The 9,395-nt window shown below is 37.2% G+C and overlaps 1 long non-coding RNA gene across 1 annotated transcript; it reads right to left on the bottom strand.

Moving 5' to 3' along the window:
• Window positions 1–105: 105 nt before the first annotated feature.
• LOC148133212 (uncharacterized) lies at window positions 106–2,184 on the bottom strand. Its single transcript, XR_015746596.1, has 3 exons — window positions 2,129–2,184; window positions 1,162–1,249; window positions 106–153 (listed from the first exon to the last, which is right to left on the bottom strand). It is a non-coding gene; the product is annotated as an uncharacterized LOC148133212 (long non-coding RNA).
• Between the last annotated feature and the right edge of the window lie 7,211 nt (window positions 2,185–9,395).

Below are 9,395 nucleotides of genomic sequence, written 5' to 3'. Positions count from 1 at the left end.
ACCTTGCTTTCAGGCGCTTGCGAAATAGCTATGGCTCGCTATCGACCTCACGTGGCGTGTCGTTTGATCTCTCATTTCCAGTATTAAGTTAGACACAATAAACGCCTCACCTGGGTTATGTGGAGCGAATGGAAATTCTTCCTTGCTTGTGACCTATACAGATAATGCTCGAGTTACGACCATAATTGAGGCCAAAATTTATGGTGCTAAGTGAAACATTGATTAAGTGAGTTTGCCCCATTTTACGCCTTTTCTTGTCACAGTTATTAAGTGAATCACTGCATTTGTTAAGTTAGTACCATGTTAAGTGGATCTGGTTTCCCCATTGACTTTGCTTGTCAGAAGTTTGCAAAAGCTAGTCACATGACCCCAGGACACAGCAACCATACCTATGAACCAAGCATCTGGATTTTGATCATGTGACCATTGGGATGCTGCTAAGGTTGTGTGAAAAACTGATACTGTAACTTTGAATGTTCACTAAATAAACTTGTAAATCGAGCACTACCTGTACTGTTTTGTTTTTTGCTGGATTTAAAAAAAAATGGATGGATTTGGTTTCCTGAGTTAAGCCACACTGGCTTACATCACATAAACCATATTATGGCCTAGTGTGCTTGACTTCATAAGTACACTAAGCTTTACTGTAGTTTATTTTATTTTGGTTTTGTGTGTGGAGGAAACCCAGCCAATTATATTTTATTCAAAAACACAGTTAAACCTAATTGAGTATGATGCAAAATTCATAAATATACTTTATCCCAGCATGGTACATAACTCATAACTTATAATTAGGTGCGTGGTGTGAACCAAGAAAATATTTATCCATAAAATTCTAGTCAAGCAAATTATGGCTAAGCTGTATAGTATAAATACTATATACTATATCAAGCTTTTATTAGCTTGATTAGAAGAGTATTTTTCCCTTTCCACAGATTGATTTATATTAGAAGGAAGAAAAACCAAATTACTTAGGATTTAATTGTTGTTTAACATGCCTTTGCTCACACAGCTGTTATATTAAGTAGATTAGGCCTTCTGTAAACCTTTAAACAGACTGCTTTGCGATACATCTCCTTCCTGGCATAGACAGGTGGCACGTGGGAAGAAATCCATTTGTTCAAGTTGTAAAATTCCAGTTTTATGCTCTTTAAAGCTCACCTTGTTCCTTGTCTTCAAGCACGATGGGACCAGGAGAATGATTTCATATAGATGGAACGGGTTTGGTTTTTTTTCAGAATAGGGTAACCTTGTTTAATATAGATCAGAAAACAGCAGAGTTCCAATGAAATATCAAAACTGATAGAAATATAATTTTATCACAGTTATAAGAACTGCATTTCATATTTCTGACTTTACAGGGATTAAAATATATATTGACATTAATATTATTACCCTTAGTTGATTCCCTCAACTCGGTATCTTCCAGATATGTTGGTCTTTAATTTCCAGTATTCCCACAGATAAGGGAGGAAAGGAAACATAATCCAATACACATAGATTATGCTTATGCATGTTGTGGCAGACAACTGCTCACCTACACTGAGGTACTATTATTAGAAGGATGAAGAAGCTTGCTTATTGTTGAGTTTTTGCTCAATTATTGCTTATTGTTGAGTTTTAATGCTTATACTGCTCATTGTTATATGTTTGTTTTTCAAAATGTAATCAATAAGGGATAGCAGAAGAAAGGATGGATGGACAGATGCTGTGGAGCATAGCACTAATACCATTAAAAACTAACATAAAATATATTTGGAGCTGGAAAGCAATTATGCAGGAAGTAAAACATAACACTACAACATGGGAGTGCTAAATGTAGAAGAGAACCAAAGAGAGAGAGAGAGAACAAAAGAACAAGAGAAAAGAAAATTCCAGAGAAGCCAAATAAACTATTTTCACTGAAGAAGACATGTGGTAGATGCCAGTCCTTGAACTGGTATCTTTAGAAATGAAATGTGATTTGGCAGCATTACTACAAAACCTACAATTTTCACCACAATATTACAGAATAGTGTATTTGCTTATCCTCCAATATTATCTTTGTGCTCAAATGTCATTGCATTTGACATTTGACAAAATTACCATTTTTAATACAAATCTGACATCAGATAAACCAGTAACTTACAAGCAGCGAATAAATATTTCACCTCCCCAGGACATTGACTTTAATCTGCCTAAACTTGAAAAAACAATTTACAAAGGTCAGTTGTATCAAGAAATATTTGAACTAAAATTTATCAGTTTAACATTTATCAAATATTAAACAGAGATAAACATTTCCTATTACATATTGATAATATGTAGATGTGATTGTTTGTATCATACATAATTGTTACTTTTGAGTTATCAGTAAATGTACTCCCTGTGTAGTATAACATTTCCAAGTTGCACTCAACTTCTGATCACTTCATGAATATATCGTTAGTTTCAGGGGTAGGATTCTACCAGTTCGCACCTATTCACTAGAATTGGTTGATAACATTCTAAGCAGTTCGGAGAAGCGGTTGTTAGAAGAAATTACTGGCCTAATCCTGTAAGGAAGGCAGGAAGGAAACATTCTGGTGTTGCTTACAGAAACTGCCTCTCCGTTAACCCTTATTTCATTCTTGGCAGGACTAGACTTCCTGTCTCAGGAATGTCTCTGGAGTTTTTTCCCCCTCCTTTGCTGGTACTTTGCTTGTGTGGAGTGACCATTCAAAGTTACAATGGCACTGAAAAAAGTGACTTATGACCATTTTTCACACTTACGACGGTTGCAGCATCCCCACAGTCATGAGAGACCAGACGAAATAAGTGCCTCGATGTGAGTGATATTGAGTTGGCCACGCCCAGCCAGTCACATAACCACCAAGCCACGTCCACCCAGTCACATGACCACCAAGCTACGCCCACCAACTAAGTCACACCCACAGAACCGGTTTTTTTAAAAATGTGAATCTCACCCCTGGTTAGTTTTCTTGGCAACTGAATAGAAGAGCTTTAGCACAGAATGATTTCTAGGTTATTTTTACTTTGAGTTTAGCCTATAGTACTAGTTCTAGCCAAGTACTAGTATCCTAACCAAATACTAACCAGGCCCAACTCTTTTTCAAAAAAATTATATGCCATCTATCTTACTAACCAAAGTGACTGGATGTTTTAAATTTTAAATTAATTAAATTAATTTCATAATCACATCTATGTATGGTAACTTTTTACAACTTTTAATTGGGCAAAATGGTGCCTCAAAGGGCAAAACCTTTTGAACACTAGAACTTCAAATGGGCTAACTGACAGAATTCATCCAAAAATCAGAGACCCATGAATATCCTGTGATGTTGAAATTTGGCAAATTTTATAAAATGTTTATATAACATCAATGTCAAATATAAAACATGTATACAAAATGTTTTATGAATTGACTCATAAAGTATCAATTATCTCAGAGTTGGCTATGCCCAGGTAAATGCCGGACGTAGAATGTTATCTTCAAATAATTTTTTTTTAGTTTTGGCAGTGTGGCTTGAGGCTCATGATTTAATTGGAGTAACTGCCAGAATTCTGACAATAAAATTATCATAAATACAAATGTCATAAAATATTTCCTGTGGTCAATTCCTGATGTTTGACTATGCTATACATTTCAAGATGGGCTATTTTCAAGGTAGATACATCTCTGAATATCTCTATGAATGTTTGAGAACTTTTCAAGAACATTAGAAGCTCTGTTATTGTTGAAGGCATTAAAGAATCTGGTAAGGAAATATCTCTGAAATGATGACCCAAGGGATCAGAGGTATGTGGAGTGTGATAATACATTTGTAAGATCACATGAGTCATATTTGCTGCAGAAGACTCATGACTCCTTACTGTGACATGTTGATAACAATAGAAATTATCCTTACTTTGTTCAGTGTGAAAAACTGAATATCCATTATATGTGAATGGGATATGCCAGTGGTGGCTAACCTTTTTGGACTCCTGTGCCAAAAATTGTGCATGCGCTTGCACTCGCATGCCAGCACCCAGAAGGCAATGTGCAACCCCCCCATGCCCCCTACGCATGCGCATGCAATCCTCACCCACTTCTGCCGCCCCCTTACCTGCACTGCGCCTCACAGCTCATTTTCAGCCAGTTTGAGGCCTTTTTTGGCCTCCCAGAGGCTTGAGGAAGGCTTCTGCAGGCTTCTGCAAGCCAAAAACTAGGCCCGTTTTATCACTTCCGGTATTTTTGGAAAAACAGGAAGTGACGAAACGGGCCTAGGTTTTGGCCTGCAAAGCTTGAGAAGCCTGCAGAAGCCTTCCTCAAGCCTCTGGGAGGCCAAAAAAGGCCTCAAACCGGCCGAAAATCAGCTGTGAGGCATGCGCATGCACAGTGAGGTAAGTTTGCATGCAGCTCGCGTGCCAGTACAAATGGCTCTATGTGCCACCTGTGGCATGCATGCTATAGGTTCGCCATCACAGGGATATACAAACCAATCATAGGATGATTTTTATCACATCTAAATTTACTAACATAATTTGGCAAAATAGGATTGGTTTTTCAAAATCAAAGTAAGATATGTTCCCCATGCTAACCGCAGTATTATTAGTATTTTTGTGTATAATTTTAAAATCTATAGGGATTTCACAATACATAATACTGAACCTACAGGTTAGATGGTCTACAAACTAAGGAAATGATGTAGGAAGTAAATCAGAATTGTGATTTATTTCAGTTAGTACATCTTTCCTCAAAGATGATGATTTGACTAGGTCAGGGGTGTCAAACCCGATTGCATTGCGGGCCATATCATGATGTATCGGGGTTGGTTTTTGCCCTTGCAGAGCTGGGGTGAATATAGGCTGCGTGGGCTGTATCTGGGTCATGGGCCATGTGTTTGATATGCCTGGACCAAGTAATGAGAGGTATTGATACTTGGAAAACAGTGAAAGCTGTTTTAGGGTTTACGTGTGGATTTGTTTAGCATTGTCAGATGGGAGTCTTCAGATGTTAAATGTCACTTCTAGATCCCCTTTTCAAGAAATAACTCAAAAAATAAAGAATTTCCACATAAGCAAGAAAAGTTAAAGTCAAGTTCCATAGCACCATATCAAATAGATCCTTTTAATTACAGGTTGAGATTTCTTGCTATCCCAAAGTGCAAACTATTTTTATTGTATGTATATATTTTTACTCACTCTGATTATTCTTTATCAGTCTGATACGTGTCATCCAGAAATAACAAACTAGTCTTGTAAGAATGGGATATCTTGTTCAGCAGCCTATGAATCACAATGAACTGGTTCTCTCTAAATTTCTTCTGTCCTGGTGCAGAGACGATGTTAAATGATGATCCAGAAGATACATAAGATCTATATACACTAGGTCTATATACACTGAGCAGCTCCTGTTTGCAATGGAAGTGAGATTGCTATCATAGAAATTTACCATAGCAACAACACAAGTTAGTTAGATTTAAAGGAGGAGCATACCTGTATATGATTAAGGAGTTTCCTATCCAGAATGGAAGTCCTTATACTGGTCCTGTTCTAATTATTATGATTTACAGTGTAAGCATGCTTAGTTATAAATAAGCACCATTTGAAAGGAGCTTATTTCACAATATAATTCCCCAGAATTATACTGTGCATACTGCAGACCCTAACTGCATATTCAGAGTTACGGATCAGTTATCTATCCTTGTTTAAGGATTGTGACAGCTTGTATTGTACCTTGCTAATATGTAGATTTACTTGTGTGGCATTTAACTTACAGCTCTTATGCTCGTAGATTATATACTGACAATTATATATACTGAGAAGTGAAATGTCTTCAAGGAAAAACAATGAAAGTTCAATTGCCTTTTGAAAAAAAACACACCTTTGGGACTGAGAATTATGGGTTTATTGTTCAACTTGCTCTATGATAAACAGCAAAATGTATTATATTTGCTAAGTGTTGCAGAGTCTTATTTTTTTAAAAAAAAATTACTAATAAGGGAGAACATTTGTAGGTCAGGGTTGACATGAGGGGTCCTTAGTGCTCTCTGACCTTGCTTGTTTTCTTGCAGATGTTACCCAAACTAGGTAACATCATGAATGCCACAATCTTCCAGTGTAGATTGTAGCATTCAGCACTTTCAGAACAAAACAACGACTGTTAATTTATAAATATTGTGTAATAATTTGACTTGATTTTGATTTAGCATGCTGTATGAATACCATTCCTGAGATCAAGATAGTGAAAGTCATAATAGCTTTCTGAATTACCTTCAAGGATTGTAGCACTGTTTTATTGTGGTTCTCTTTTCTGAAGTATCAGTTCCAGTTGCAGAGGAAGGGGAACAAGGAGAAGTCAAGACCAAGGACACTCCGCTCAAGACTCTTGTCCGTATTATTTTTTTACATGTTTAAGGATAACCAGTTTGAAGTAACATGGGGAAATGAGTTGAAGTCCTGCCCTAAGGAATGAAACTAGCTGGCCAGTCATGCTCTCTCAGCTTAAAATAAAGGCAATGATGCCAAGAAAGACTCATCTATGTAGTCATCAGAAGTCAAGGCTGACTCAAAGGCACCCTTGTCTTCCATTCCAAACAATTCTATTTTTGAGGCAAATAGATGTGGTTAATGTTCTATCCCTGTTCCTCGAGGCTGAGGAACAGGTTTAATCTCTGTCCCAATCAAATTGATAGATTTTAGGTTCAGAAACCTTCTGATTTTTGGTTCTGGACAGAATTGGCCTTCTCCACGTAGAACTGATTTGGAAATCCCTATGTATTATCAATCCTGGTTTGAAGAATGGTGGCAACAGAGGCTAGGAAATTTTGTGGATCAGTTACAGCCTTTGTTAGTTCAGAAAGCAATCCTCACTATCACTCATGACTTGGTCACCTCTTGTTTGGACAATTGCAATGTGCTCTATTTGGAATGTCCCTTGAAGACCCAAAGGCTAAATATGGTAGAGATGTCTGCAGCTGAAGTAGTTAGAGACACTATTTGCCCACAACAGGTACTTCTCGACTTAAAACAGTTCATTTGTAAGTCACTGAACGACACTGGAAAAGATGACTGGTGACCATTTTCAACATTTATAACCATTGCAGCATCTCCATGGTGAGATGCTTGGCAACTGACTCCTATGTATGATGTCCTAGAGTAATATCATCTTCTGACAAGCAAAGTCAATGAGAAAGGCAGATTCACTTAAATTATTACTAATTTAAGAATTGTAGTGATAATGAAATGGACAAAACTGACATAACAACCATCTCACTTAGCAACAGAAATTTTGGGCTCAATTGTGATCATAATTTGAGGATTACTTGTACAACAACTGCTTCACAGTGCTTACAGCCCTCTCTAAGTGGTTTACAGAGTCAGCATATTGCCCCCAACAATCTGGGGTCCTCATGTTACCAACCTCGGAAAGATGGAAGGCTGAGTCAACCTTGAGCCTGGTGAGTTTCAAATTGCAGACAGCCGGCAGTCAGCAGAGGTAGCCTGCAGTACTGCATTCTAACCACTACACCACCATGGCTTATCGTTTCTTACTACTAGTAGATTTTCAGGTGTAATTCAAGGTGTTACTTTTGAAGACCTAAATGGTTCAGGATCTGGGTATTTGTGAGACCATTTACTTTTTAAGAAAAATCTCCATGTACTCAAGGAACATCATCTGCATGGAGCACAAGGGCTGGTCATTCCTGCCACTATTTTCTCTGGAACAACATTCTTCCCAAATTTAGGTTGGCCCCCAAATCCTTTGGCCTTTCAAATAATATTAAAATGTTGCTTTTAAGGGAGGTTTTAGATCTGCTGTGCTGTTTTCTTCCTGTAAGAAGGGATTTTTTTTTTTGGATTATTTTTTTGTTATTTGGGTGGGAAGCAATTTGTTATACTGGTACTCCTCAACTTACAATCATAGCTGGGCTCAAAATTGTGCTAAGCAATAAAGTTAAGTGAGTTTTGCCCCATTTTATGACTTTTCTTGGCATAGTTAAGTGAATCAATGCAATTGTTAATTTAGCAATATGGTTAAGTGAATCTGGCTTCCCAGATTGCTTGTCATTGTCATTGACATTGCTTGTCAGAAGGTCGCAAAATGTGATCTCATGATGCTGGGACACTGCAAAAGTAATAAATACATGGTAGTTAACAAGCATCTTTTTGATCACATGACCGCAGGGATATTGCAATAGTTGTAACTGTGAAAAATGATCATAAACCACTGTTTTCAGTGCCATTATAACTTCAAATGATCAAATGAATGGTTGCAAATTGACAACTACCTGTACTACCTGATTGTATATTATTTCAGTCTTGTTACTAGAATTAAGAATGTAAATTGTTCCAGGTATATTGTAATGAGAGCAGCATATGAACCTGTTTATTTTAAAGAGGGGAGTAAAGAAATAAATCTGAAGGGAAGTAATTCAGGCTACTTTCTAGAAGGGGAGAGGCAAAAATTATTAAATCTCAAGATGAAACTTCCTTAAGTACAGTACTAAATGCTGTATTTGATTGACACTTAAGTTGCTCTGTACTCTGACAAAATGCCTAAAGAAAGCTTGACATAGTAAAACCAGCTAGGTGGTTTTAGGTGCCACCACTTGAGATCTTATTCATCCTTAAATTTATAACCTGCCAGTTTTCCAGAAGCTCAGGGCAGCAAGCTTGTCTCTCTCACTCCTTTTTCCTTTTATAATTATTTCAAATAATCAGTTGAGGTAGGCTGAGAGATATTGGCTAAGTTCATATAGCATGCCAAGTAAATATATGGTTTGACTTTGCCTTAACATGTTGTGCGAAGCTAGCTAATTTTGGTTTATCCAATCAACCATAGTTAAGCTGGTCATGAACCAGATCAATTTCTCTCTCTCACACACACACTTGTTCTGAGGGTGGTTATTACACTGTCAGAAACAGCAGAGTACCTAATGTGCTGCATTATATGTTCCAGTAACCAGTTTTAGATCAGGGAGAACAAATCCCCCTTGACATTATCTAAAATGAATACATGTCATAGTATTAATATCAACCCGCAATGTTTTGAGCAACTATTCATCAGTATTTGCTGCATAGAAAATATGATCATAATCTATGGAATCTATGAATATAAGTTTATACTTCCAACAGTGGCCAGGTTAATGGATTTTCAAGCAAAGCCTTAACCACCTTCTAGCAAAAATAAAATTAAAAAAACCCAAACCCCCCCCCCAACCCTGCCTAGCACCTTTGTAAATTCCTTCTTAGTGCTTTTCCTTTTTCCAAAAAGTTGTTTTGCCCAAAAGGACTAAATTTTGGTTTACAACAGTATATATTGACTGAGATAATAGTGGTCGTTACATATAGTACCACTTTTGTTGGCACAGATAAATCCCCAAGTGGCTTCAGTGGCTCTCAGAGAACGTGTTAACGACCTGACTGCAAAG

This window comes from Notechis scutatus, chromosome 1, assembly GCF_049901735.1.
Source record: "Notechis scutatus isolate UNSWTSFEM ecotype Mainland chromosome 1, rNotScu1.2, whole genome shotgun sequence".
Taxonomy (NCBI): domain Eukaryota; kingdom Metazoa; phylum Chordata; class Lepidosauria; order Squamata; family Elapidae; genus Notechis; species Notechis scutatus.
The sequence above is the reverse complement of the archived record's forward strand: the minus strand, read 5'-3'. Positions and strand labels throughout refer to the sequence as shown.